We start from the raw sequence: 14,181 nt of genomic DNA, 5'->3' as shown, positions 1-14,181 counted from the left end.
GATTCATGCTTTGCCAAGAGTCGCCTTACATAATTCTTCTGCTGATTGCAGTATCACAGGAGCTGTGATGTTGGCCCTGTGATTTCATTTTTTAATTTCTATGGCAAAAATTAGTTAGTTTTGACCAGATGTGTTTGGTGTCCAACGTTTGCTTCTTTAGTTTTACTACAAGGCGAATGTAGCTAACAAGTGATGGAAGCTCATTCCCCAGAGGTCACAAAACTGCGTACCTAAATCACCACATGCTTGCCACAAGCCACTTAAAGTTGTTAAGTAATCATAGATAGACTTGCTTATATACACAGATCAGGCATAACTTTATGAGCACCTCCTTGTTTCTACACTCATTGTCCATTTTATCAGCTCCACTTACAATATGGGTGCACTGTGTCTGATCGACTCAGACCAGCACAATACACACTAACACACCACCACCACATCAGTGTTACTGCAGTGCTGAGAATGATCCACCACCCAAATGATACCTGCACTGTGAGGGTCCATGGAGGTCCTGACCACTGAAGAACAGGGTAAAAGGGGGCTAACAAAGTATGCAGAGAAACAGATGGACTACAGTCTGTAACTGTAGAACTACAAAGTGCACCTATATAGTAAGTGGAGCTGATAAAATGGACAATGAGCCTAGAAACAAGGAGGTGGTCATAATATTATGCCTGATCTGTGTAATTTCTAACACTGTATGATGTACTGTTGTTGATAAAAGTAGACAAAAGTACATTGCAAAGCTAGCAGCCATTTTAAAGCCTGAGCTTTTTACAGATGACAGTCATACAGATAACAGTATGTCATACAGTGTCTGACGTAAGTCTGTATGATGTTACTTAACATCATTCTCTAGTTTGAGGCAAGTGTGAGATGATTTAGATGATGTAGTTTACACAATGCTAACAGGTGGCCATGAGCTTCCATTGTTTGCTAGCCTCATCGACTGGTGCCCTGTAATGGGGGATTAGGATGATTCCGAGGGCGCCCCCAAAGATTGTATGTGTTTTTAGACCTACCGAAAGATTCTTAATCAAAATGCTTGACTCAGTAAATAATATTTAAAGACTGGTTGTAGATACAGTGCCAACAGCTTTTGTTGTAGTAAAGACCACCAGAAGTAAGGTCAAATCAGACTTTGTAGTAGTTGAGTCCGAGACAAGACCGAGACCAGATTAAGATTTTTTCAGAACATAAAAATAAAAAAAAGAAAAGGGAAAAAAATTACATTTGTTTGTAGTTCACTGTACATTCGTTGCCATTTATTATGCATGATATTTATTTTATGTACTTGTATGTACTTTGAAAAATATAGTATTAAATAATATTATGAATTATTATTGTATTACAGTCTTGGTCCAACTTTGCATTGTAACTTTTAGAAGTAAAGTATGGTGGTTCTTCTCTGTTGCTTTTTTTCAAAAACTTATTCAGAATCACCACCTAACACACATCAAACAATGTACATCCATTTTATTATTAGATGAATACATAGGAATAGCAACATTCTGATCTGCCCTCAGGAGATGTTTGAGTTTTGAAACCAAACAACGTCAACAAACAAATCATCGCTGTCCAAAGAAAACAAGAATCTCCAAAATGCTAACTTTGCAGGAGAGGGCAAAAATGTTTTTCACTTTTAATGCAAGTCAATCTGAAGGGATTTTATTCCACATAATTCTGGAGCTCTTCTATTGGTCCATTCATCATGAAATTTCTGCCAGAAAGACTCAGGAGGCAAGAGCGAAGGAGGACAATGTTTTATATCCTCAGTGGAATTTTACAAGTTGAAAGGTAACACTTTAGTAGAAACGAAAGAGTCTTTGGCGCAGACCCCATCCTCTGTCCAGGTCTTGGAGCGTCGAGACCTTCGCTGACGACAGACTTGAGTATTACAACACCACCAACAGCAATGCATCTTGCATTCTGATGCCCCTCCAGTGACACCACCCTATGTCTATGCAATACAAATAGCATTTCATTTCCTAAACCACCAGTGAACCTACACACCTCTCCACCATAACATTTCTTTTAAAAATACTTTTTAGGCCAAAATCCCAAACTATTTAAACAATGTCTCAGCAATTTCTGTGCTTCAGACATCTGGTTCCTATCACCACCACTGTGAACAATTCTGACTTGATTAGTTTCTCTAGAACTGAGCATTTCACATCAAACCACTCTGAATGACTTTGTTGATATTTTAATGATATAATTATTCAGACAATTTGCAAAATCGGTCAAATTCCCCTGTAAGGACACTTTGGCTTGATTAAATTATTAATTTATTATTTTTATTCATTAAAACCGGAAGATCTCTCTTGATTATTCCACCTTGAATGTGATCTTGATCTATAGCTGGATAAAGGAGAATGTTTGTGGAAATTGTATCACACTTTGAATAATTCATTTGTCCTATACTAGTCGAAAACAGTTCATTATGGAGTTTTGCTTCAATAGCCAAGACGCAAAGCTTTTAAGAAGAAACACACAGTCAAGTTTAGGCGGATGGAAGAAGGTATATTGATTTGCAGTCATGTTGCTTATATTCACATTCACAGCCTGAAGCATGCTTAGTACTGGAATTATAAAGCGTTTACAAAATATTAAGCAGGGATATGATACAAGTTGCTTATAGCTCCAGTGCAAAACTAAAGAAGCAAACTTCAGACACCAAACCTGTTTTGGCTGATTGACATTTTCTGTAAGAGGGGAAATCGTGTGCATTTGATTTTTCACCAAACTGTACAGAAGTTCTGCTGCAGAGCTATTACAGCAAAAAGAAGCCGAAACTCTCTCAATCTTCTTTATAGTCATGATCTACATGCATCGTTCTGGGTAGCAGATCCAACTCTCATAAAAACCACTGACTGCTGGCAGAATAAAGCTGATGAATGAGATACAGCCACAATTTCCTACATATGTCATAAAGGGCATGTGATTTATGCTGTGATAGAGGCCTCTTGGGTCTCTTCTCTCACCATCTGCTGATATAAATCCTAGGCCTGTCAGACGCTTTCCAGGTTTCTCCAGGTAGACAGGCAGCTCCGTCTGAAAGGCTCTGCTATCTCAGTGTCTCTCACTCAGCATAGTGACAGTGATAAAGTGTCTGTATCTGGGTTTTTTTCTGTTTTGTTTTGTTTTTATGAGGTCATACAATGGACTAATTTGTCTCATTCCATCAATGCACATTCAAAATCCCTCCAACATTTGCCCAACAGATTTTCTCCACTCTCTCAAAGATGAAAGCTTTAAGTACTGTTTATCTGATGGCGTCAGTCTTGGTGGTCTACTGGGTCTTGCACGTCTCATTTTCTCTGTACCTTTTAATCATTTTTGACACTGGTTTTGGGAACTCACTTTTTTGTTTGACACACAAAGTCAACAGTGAAAGAGGTTCATATACGGCTATATAAATTCTGTTTTACTGTGCTGATATTTGCCCTTCTACTTTGTGCATTTGGCACTGCCTCTTTTCACTTAGCGGGGTGGCTGGCAGCCCAGTGGTTGGAGAGGTGAGCCAACAACTGGAAGGATATGGGTTCAAATCCCGAGACTGACTGGGTATTTCTGTCCTTGGGCAAGGCCTTTAACCCCCAAGACTCTAGGCAGTGATGCTGTGCTGCTCAGACTGAGCATAGTCAGGCAGCACAATGAGAAATTTCCATTTTAGGATCATTAACAATAATCCCTTTTAACCCTTAAAATCCCAGGCTTATTACTAAGGCTTATTATTCAGTAACTACATGGACTACAATGAAACTGGCTATTCTTAGGTTATAGAAGTGTGCAGTAAAACTTTGGATCTGCTGGTGGGCTAATTTATTTATTATGATGCATATAATTTTATGTATTTATGTCAGAAGTGTGTCAGGTTTAAACAACATAAAGCTGAACTGAACTGAACTGAATTGAACTGAACTGAACTGAACTTAATTGAACTGACCTGAACTGAACTGAACTGAACTGATATTGTCTGAACTGAACTGAACTGAACTTAATTGAACTGAACTGAATTGACCTGAACTGAACAGAACTGAAATGATCTTATCTGAACTGAACTGAATTGAATTGAACTAAACCTAACTGAACTGAACTGAACTGAAATTAACTGAATTAAATTGAATTTTAACTGAACTGAATTGAACAGAACTAAATTGAATTGAACTGAACTTAATTGTATTAGACTGAACTGAACTGAACCTAATTGAACTGAACTGAACTGAACAGAACTGAACTGAACTGAACAGATATTGTCTGAACTGAACTGAATTGAACTGAACTGAACTGAACTGAATTGAACTGAACTGATCTTATCTGAACTGAACTGAATTTAACTGAACTAAACCTAACTGAACTGAATTGAATTGAACAGAACTAAATTGAATTGAACTGAGTTTAATTGTATTAAACGGAACTGAACTGAACTGAACTGAACTGAATTCATTGTGTTTCATCATTAATAGAATCAACTTACAGTACTTTTTTTAGCAACTAGTCCCAAAGTTTCTTACAATTAATCCTGCTTGTGGGGTGAATTATAACATTTGTGTTCACTCTGCCTTCAGCTGAAGTGTTCATAAATGCTAGATTCTGGAAAGTTTATATTTCATTTGTACCAAAGACATGTAGGTTGCTTGGATAGAAATATTATCAGATGAATAAACACACATGTATTTCACATGTGCATGAACACGTGTTTTTGGAACACTTCACGTGTTAAAACGTGTTCATATGTGAAAAAATGTGAAAAATATCTGTTCACATGTGAAAAAGTGTTCACGAGAGAAAATGTGATCACATAAAAAAATGATCAAATTTGAAAGAATGTGTGAAAAAAGAAATATGATCATGTGAAAAAATGTGTGTTTACATGTGAAAATGTATTGACGTGAAAAAACGTGATTACTTATAAACACGTTTTTTGCACCCTTCACATGTGAAATAAATGTAATATATATATGACTTTTCTGTAAGGGATCAATCTTGCTCAAATACATTTAAAATTATTTAGCAAAGACCAAGATGGTAGGTTGTCTCCTGAACAAAATGTAGTTAGCTGAGCGTGCCGACCAATGTGCTTGACAGAAATAATGACTTGTAAAAGTTCTTAAAAGTCTTAAAATAATTTTCAAAGTCTTAAAAGTCTTCAGTGGGTAAGCCAGTGCAAAATGATCCATGCAAACCGTTGCCTTTAAGTCAGCTGAACACTTCATATTTGCACAAGCCTGAATAAAACTATGCAAAGATCAAATTTACTCTCAATTATATTCACATTACTCGAAGTTGTCAAGGCGGTCAAAACAATTCCTAGTTTATTTTCATTTTTTACCCCTCTTCTGGGTAACCGTACCCTATGAGCTACACAAGTGCATTAGTCACAGTTCCGAAAATCGCTTAGTGTAATTGCATTGACCTCATAAAGAGAAACCTTCGTACAGTTTTAAGAGAAAAGCAAACATGCTGGGAAAGTCGTGAGGGCAGAGCAGATTCTGTAATTAATTGCAGCACACTGTTAATGCGAAGAATATACTGACACAGTGCTGCGCTTCTGGCGGGGTTACTGAGGAGGAGATCACAGCATGGCGTTAATTAGAATAATTACTGACGCAAGGGTGCCTCCGTTAATTTATACATGGGAGCAGGTCTAGCTGCACACTGACGGTCACCAGCTCCCTCTCTCTTTCTTTTTCCCAACCTTTCTTTTCTTCTTTCCTTCCCTCTGCCTGCCCTCTTGGCCTCTCCCTTCCTTTCCTCCTCCTTTTCATCCTCTCTCTCTCTCCCCAGGTCCCTTTCCCTTTTCCAAAAAGAGACATTTTCTTTTTTGTCCCTTTCTCTCTCTCACTCTCGCCCTCTCTTGTCTCATGAAGTTTGCATTCCACACCTCCCCAACAGACGGAACACAATAGAGGAGAAGGAGCCACTCCTGACCTGCAGCAAACATTCCACTGCACTGTGTGTGTGCACTTTTTAAAGTCCCTCCAGCAGCCCTTGAGGAGAAAGGGGTTAGTGTCCGGTCTGCTTTTATAAGTCGTGGACACAAGTGAACAGTCTCACGCTCTGCTGGGGCACCGAGAGAAGGACGCTGTAGCAGGCCCGAGCTGATTAGCATAAAAGCTATCAAAACAGAATGGGCCTTCTGTAATGTATATGTGGGGAACACAGTTAAACTTGCTGTCATGACTAAGTTAAACTTTTAAAGGGGAACTCCACTTACTTTTCGAAATTTCTGCATAATTCAGTGTTTGAGACGTAAACATATCATAAAGAGTGGTTTGATGTGAAATGTTTTATTGTAGAGACACTTACCGACGCAAATTTTCTATACAGTGACGATGATAGGAACCATAGAGCTCAAAGGTAGCCATTTTATTTACGGTCTAAAACAACCACTGAAGCCACACATGTCATGTTTTTATATGTAATGTTTATAGTACAAAAATCTGGAACAAATATGAAAAAAATGCTTTCACTGGGGACTACTTTGCCTTATGAAGACTTACCCTGCATGCATTTCTCCACCATGAATACCAGTTAAAAACACATTTATACCAAAATCTTATTTCAAAACAACTGGAAAACAATGTCTCAGACATCAGGCATCGTATTCATAACCATTTCATGTAAAAACTTTCTGTAATGTAAATTTTGCAGGTATTAAACACGTATTACGTCTGGTTCCTGTCACCACCACTGTGTATAATTCTGACTCTGAGTTTCTCCAGAACAGATCATTTCACACCAAATCATTTAGAATGACCTTGTTTACACCGCTAAAATTTAAATATGCAGAAGAATCTTATATGTGGGCCCATATGTGAGCCCATACTTTAATTAGTCTGTCTGTGTTGCTGTGAATCTGACTTATTGTTCCAGCATATCTCACAGATGCTCGATCTGATAGAGTCCTGAGGAATTCAGAGGCCAGGGCAACACCTTGAGCTCTTCATCATGTTCCTCAAACCATTTCTGAACAATGTGTGCTGTGTGGCAGGGCGCATTATCTTGCTGAAAGAAGCCAGTGCCATCAGGGAATACCTTGCCATGAAGGGGTGTACCTGGTATGCAACCATGTTTAGTAGGGGTGGGAATCTCTAGGCACCTCATGATTCCATTAGATTACGAATCAGAGGGCTGCGATGCGATTATAAAACGATTATTGATCCATCCTGATGCATCTTTTTTTTCTATACTATTTTTTTTCCTCACTGTGTGAGGACTTGGTACTTTTAAAGCAAAGTATTTGTAATGATCTATAATCAATGTACCTCCAATATCTTTTATTAATAAAACAAATAGAAGTGATGTAGTAAGTGAACTGGAAGGCGCATTCACTGGTCTTGTTTGGAGCACATGAGACACAGGCTGCCACTCATCTGCGATAAAATGTGCAGTTATGGTGAAATAAGATCCAGTGGCAATAGATGTCCACGCAGCACATGTTACAGCTGTTCTACCCCTTTTTGTTTTATATATTTTTGATTTTGTAACTTCGGTTTTGGTCTTGTTGGTGATCGCTGTGTCAGTAAAATATCTTCAAGACAAGACGCTGTATCTTGGCTCCAAAGTGCGCAACATAGCGTGAAAGCCCTGGTTCTCAACGACTGAGAACTGGCGTGCAGACTGCAGGTCACATAGCAACGCAGTCTCGCCTCTCTAGTAGCCAACGAAAAGGCAGTGAGAGAGATTTAAGATGAACATTTGGAGACGAATGAACTTATTCGCATTTATAAGCAGCACAGTTGGTTTCCTGGAATGTTAAACCTGCAATGAGACTGTCAAGCACTAAAAAGTTGCAAAGATGAAGTCAGCTTCCCTTTTGAATTTTCCCGTTCCACCTTAAATGGTGCCACATTTACATTCTGATGCCTCAGGCAGAATTTAAGGTGGAACAGGAAAATTCGAACAAGAAGCTGGAGAACGAGAAGTGACTTCAGTCTCGTAAGACAGTTGAACGTTGAGAAACATTTTACAAGAAACTGTTCTACTTTTGAGGAAAGGTTTTCTGGAGGAGATGGGAAGAAAGCGGCTATAGCTAAAACTTAAAGCAGAGCGAAGTAAGTCTGTGTTTTCGTTTATATTGTTTAGCCTATACTAGGACATTAGCATATACTGAGACATACTGGACATAAAAATGTTGTGGCTCCAAAGGTGGTTTGATTTTTGCTGAAAGGAAAAAAAAGGCTCTTCTTAACATTTGGGTTGTCGACTCCTGACCTAACCTAGCTTTTAATGCAGAGGGCTGCACTTCCACGCTTCTAAGTTCCGCCTTTTGCGTTCCGTCAACATTACATTATCAATTAAAATTTAGAAAATCAATTTTTGACATTGTGAATTTTTTGACATTGCCCTGCGATGGACTGGCGACCTGTCCAGGGTGTATCCTGCCTTCCGCCCAATGACAGCTGGGATAGGCTCCAGCACCCCACCGCGACCCAGAAGGATAAGCGGTTTAGATGATGTATGTATGTACATTGTGAATCGATTCAGAATTGTCCGCATCGATTTCCCCCCCCACCCCTAATGTTTAGGTAGGTGGCACTTGTTAAACTAGCATCCACATCATTCCTGGACCTAGGGTTTCCTAACATTGCCCTAGGCATCACACTTTCTCCACCAGCATGTCTTCTTTCCACAGTGCATCCTGGTGTCATCACTACCCAAGGTAAATAACACACACATACCCGGCTGTCCATGTGATGTAAAAAAAAGGGGACTTTTTGGACCAGGCGACCTTTCATTACACCAAGGTTCAGTTTCACTGCTCACGTGCCCACTGTAGATACTTTCCACAGTGGTCAGGGGTTAGTGTGAGCACTCTGACCAGTCCATGTGCAGCAGGGAGATGCGCTGTGTGTTGTGACACCTTCCTCCCATAACCATCATTAAACATTTCTGCCACAGTAGCCCAGTAGTTTGTTCCTTTTCTGACCACTGTCGGTAGGTACTCACCTCTGCTGACCAGAAGCACCCCACAAGCCTCACCATTTTGGGGATGCTCACACCCAGTTGTCTGGCCATAATGATTTGGCCCTCTTCCAAGTAGCTCACGTCTTCACGCCTGCCCTTTTCTCCCTCGTCCAACACAATTACTATGAGAACTGTCTGTTTGCTAATGTCTAATGTATTCCAGACCTTCACACGCGCTGCTGTTACCAGATAATCAACATCATTCACTTCATCTGTGAGTGGATTGCTTCATCTCTATAATGTTTTGGCTCATTGGTGCATTTTTAACAGAAAACTAAATGGATTCATTTTGAATTTTGGAGATTGAAACCAAACACGTATTTGTTTCTGGGGAAATTGAAGAAAAAAGGATGTAGAAAATAACTGTGAGAAACAACTTGCCTCTGCGCTCTCCCTCCTCTCTTGCAGGGACATGATGAGACAGAGTGACCACTCTGCTGATCATTTGGAACCATTTCACTCCACCAAATAGCCTGACTTGGCATTTTATTCAAAAATTATGCAAAGTTTTTGAAATATACTTGTCCATACAATGTCCATATTTATGGGTTTTTCTGTTTAAAAATCTTACGAATGTCCCCTTTTTACATGCGTAAGAAAGATGCCAGAAGCAATACATTTGCTAAGAGTCAGGGAGAAAAAATCATTGTTTAATAGGAAATAAAGAGCTTGATGTACTGTGTAAACATTCTGAAAGTTTCAAAATGTTCCATTCACTCCTCAGTCCATACAATCCATATAGTCCATAAATTGAAGCAGCCTGTTTTGAATGAATTGTTTGTGATGTCACAAAACTCTGTGTTTACATACATCTTCTCATTCAGCCGTTTAGCTCCTGCCATGCAAGTTAAAGTTTTAGGCAGAGTTTCAGCCTCAATTGTTTTTTTGTATGAGGAACAAGACAGGGCAACCAATCAGAACAGACACACATCCTCTACAGAGAAGACCCTAACCTTAACCACATCCCAAAACCTAAGCCCAACCCTCACCCTGGTTTTAGCCCTAACTCTGGTCCAAATCCTAACCCTAACCCCACCACTGTTTAGAATCAACTAAGTTTCAACAGATAGTTTGTTAACAATTTGAACATCTGTAGAAGATCTATAGGGGACTATAGTGGACTATCCAAATAAAGTGAGACCAAACATAATAAAAAGGGCCTCAAACTTCAAACAAAAATAGATATCAGTCTTAACAGCCTGTTTTTGGTACACTTGATGGTGCTTCAGTGGTTCTTTAGTAAAGAAAATAGTTCTATATAGAACCATGAACACTCAAAGAACCCTTTACATGATTAAAGGGTTCTTCGCATCATGAAAACGTTCTATATAGAACCCAAAAGGGTTCCTTTTTTGTTACAAGCTTGATACCATAACAATAGAAGAACCCTTTTTGGGTGCTATATAAAATCCTTTTCAAAAAGCTTCTATAAAGCAACATCTTCAGCACATTCTCCATCAAACTGAAGAACCCTTTTATGGTGCAAAGAACCTTTAATCATGTAAAGGGTTCTTTGAGAGTTCATGGTTCTATATAGGACCATTTTCTTCACTAAAGACCCCTTGTTCTTTAGTAAAGTATGTCATTCTGATCCAGGGGAAAAAAATAAATACAAGAAAAGTGTAGAATACTGGCCCCTTAAATCTGGCATCATCCGGTCCCGTTTCTTTCTCCGTCTGAGTCTGTCTACATAAAGAGTACGAATATTGATCCACCACCCTTCTTCCATCTGTCTAGTTTCATTAGTCTCATTCTCTCTTGCTCTCTCATGCACACATACCTGTCCAATCATGTTTTAATCACGTTTTTTTATCTATTCATTCTATCTTTTTACATAATTTAAATTGTCTTTGTATTTTCTTATTTGTAAATCACTTTTTATTTTTTATTTTATTAATTAATTAAATATTTTACCCTTATTTAATCAAGAAAAAATCTCACTGAGATTCTCTTTTCCAGGTGTGTCCTGGCCAAGACGGCAGCAACACACAACAGATTGTTCCCACAAAACAAATAACACATTACAAACATAAAACAGAAAATTTAATAATCAACAACCCCCAATAAATCATTTGAAACACTGACAAACAGATGTACCCACTTCCACTGTTTGAAGAATGCATGGCCGCAGTGTATGAAAGCTGCTGTATAGATAAACCTGCCTTGCCTTTTTTCCTCAGGCTAGTGTAAAGGCAGCAACGCCCCCTTCTCCTCGACCTCAGACACCCTCTGTGGAGTGTTCACCATCAGAGTGTACAAGAGAAACCGAAAGCAACAAATGCTGCTTATGGTGTTTATATGATTCTGCTGAAAGGCAATGAAAGCAGTAGGGACCAGTTAGCATTATGTAAATGAGATCATAACTTGTCTTCATTCAGTATTTTAGTTCATATCATCTCATTAAATCATTCCTCAGAGATTCTGCATTTCTGCAGAAAGTTCTGCATAATTCAATGGTCATTCTAGAGAAATTCTAGAGAATCATTTCGTTGACAGTGGTGGTGATGGCAACCAGATGTCGATGAGTTTAACGCCTCTAAAAGCCCCCTCACAGAAAGTTATTACATGGAATGGTTGCTGCCTGACGTCTGAGAAATTGTTCAAAGGAAAAAAGAGAGGCACTCTGTGTGTTTTTTTCTTTAGGGGTTCACATTGCTGTTTTTAGAGGCCATGTTGAGCTACGCTTCTCTCTGTTGCTAAGCAGCAACTAATGATAGCTTACAGGCTAACTGTTAGCAAAAAGCTGAGCTAAAAATGCTATTGTAGTTGACAGATTAGACAGACTTCTCGCTTACTAGCTAACAAAACTGTGTGCAGAAAGACTATAACTACTATTATTAACTAGCAAATGTGGGGCTGTTAGCAAAAAGCTAAGCTAAAAAAGCTAATGCTGTATTGTACTTGACAATTAGAAAGACTTCTTGCTTGCTAGCTACATTACAAAACTTTGCCTGTACAAAGAGTTTAACTACCACTACTAGCAAATGTCGGCTAAGCTAAAAAAAAGTTAAGCTAAAAAAGCTCATGCTGTACTTGACAGGATATTTTTAAAAGGAATTCCACCTTTGCATTCCAGTGTTTGCATAAATAATCTGTTTACCTCTTAAATGACCAGAGCCCAAAGTTTTATTACACACTTCTAACTAGAATAGCTCAACCAGTTTGCACTGAAGTCCCTGTAGTTACTGAATAATAAGCCTTAGTATGAAATAAGACTGGCTCATTCTGAAGCAATTCAGAGCAGTTTAATGTGAAATGTGCTGTTTTACAGTCAGTATTGTGTACAGTGGTGGTGATAGGAACCAGATATCTGAAGCATCTAATGGCTCTGAAAGCTGCATCACAGAAAGCTGTTATATAAAATGACTAAGGATAACCTGCCTGATGCCTGAGACACTGTTATACGATGGTTCTGAGATCAAATTTTGGCCTAAAACATATTTTAGCACATTCACAGAAGTACGAGCCCATTTCCAAAAAAGTTGGGATGCTGTGCAAAATGTAAATAAAAACAAAATGCAATGATGTGCAAATCATATAAACCCTATATTTAATTGAAAATAGTACAAAGACAACATATCAAATGTTGACACTGAGAAATTTTATTGTTTTTTGAAAAATATTTGCCCATTTTAAACTTGATGCCAACAACGCCTTCCAAAAAAGTTGGGACGGGGGCAACAAAAGGCTGGTAAAGTTGTTTAATGCTAAAAAAAAAACACCTGGTGGTTAATTGGCAACAGGCCAGTAACATGATTGTGTATAAAAAAGGCATCTCAGAGAGGCTGAGTCTTTCAGAAGTAAAGAGAAGGAGGGATTCACCACTCTGTGAAAGACTGCATGAGCAAATAGTGCAACAATTCAAGAATAACATTTCTCAGTGTAAAAGAACTTTTGCTTTTCATCATCTGTGGTACATAATATCATTAAAAGATTCAGAGAATCTGGAGAAATCTCTGTATGTACCGGATGAAGCCAAAAACCAGCATTTGCTGGCCATGATCTTCAGACCCTCAGGTAGCACTGCGTTAAAAACAGACATGATTTTGTAGAGGAAATCACTGCATGGGCTCAGAAACACTTCTGAAAACCACTATCTGTGAAAACAGTTTGTCGCTGCATCTACAAATGCAAGTTAAAACTCTAACACACAATGAAGAAACTGTACATAAACAGGATCCAGAAAAGGCGCCACCTTCTCTGGGCCTGAGCTCATTTAAAATGGACTGAGGGGAAGTGGAAAAGTGTTCCATGGTCTGACAAATCAAACTGTGACAAATCAGGGACACTGTGTCCTCCGGGCTAAAGACACTCAGCTTGTTATCAGTGCACAGTTCAAAAGCCAGTATTTATGATGGTATGGGGTGCATTAGTGTACATGGCATGGGTGACATGCACATCTGTGAAGGCACCATTAATGCTGAACAAAATATACATGTTTTGGCAACATATGCTGCCCTCTAGACAACGTCTTTTTCAGGGAAGGCCTTGATTATTTCAGCAAGATAATGTCAAACCACATTCTGCAGGTATTACAACAGCATTGCTCCGTATTAAAAGAGTCTCGGTCCTAAACTGGCCTGTCTGCAGTCCAGACCTGTCACCACTGATAATATTTGGTGCATTATAAAATGAAAAATACGACAAATGAGGCCCTGAACTGTTGAGCAGCTAAATGAGAGAACATTTCACTTTCAAAACTACAGCAGTCGGTCTCCTCAGTTCCCAAACGCTTACAATGTGTTGTTAAAAGAAGAGGTGATGCAGCACAGTGGTAAACATGCCCAGCTTTTTTGGAACATGTTGTTGGCATCAAATTCAAAATGTGCATATATTTCTCAAAAAACAATAAAATTTCTCAGTTTCAACGTTTGATATGTTGTCTTTGTAGTATTTTCATTTAAAAATATGGTTTGCATGATTTGCATATCATTAAGTTCTATTTTTATTTACATTTTGCACTGCGTCCCAACTTTTTTGGAAATGGGGTTGTACATGCAGGGTGTTGTAAGGCAAGTTAGTCCCCAGTGAAACTTTTTTCCTTACATTTTTCACTTTTTTATTATCAGCATTACATAAAAAACATTACATATAAAAAGCGGGTTTTGGGTAGTAGATAAAATGACTACTTTTGTGTCATAGATATCGTGACCCCTACTTCCTATCACCACCATTGTTAAGACATCTGAGAAGGCACGTTTCTCCACA

This window comes from Colossoma macropomum, unplaced genomic scaffold, assembly GCF_904425465.1.
Source record: "Colossoma macropomum unplaced genomic scaffold, Colossoma_macropomum, whole genome shotgun sequence".
Lineage (NCBI taxonomy): Eukaryota > Metazoa > Chordata > Actinopteri > Characiformes > Serrasalmidae > Colossoma > Colossoma macropomum.
This window is presented reverse-complemented; position numbering follows the sequence as displayed.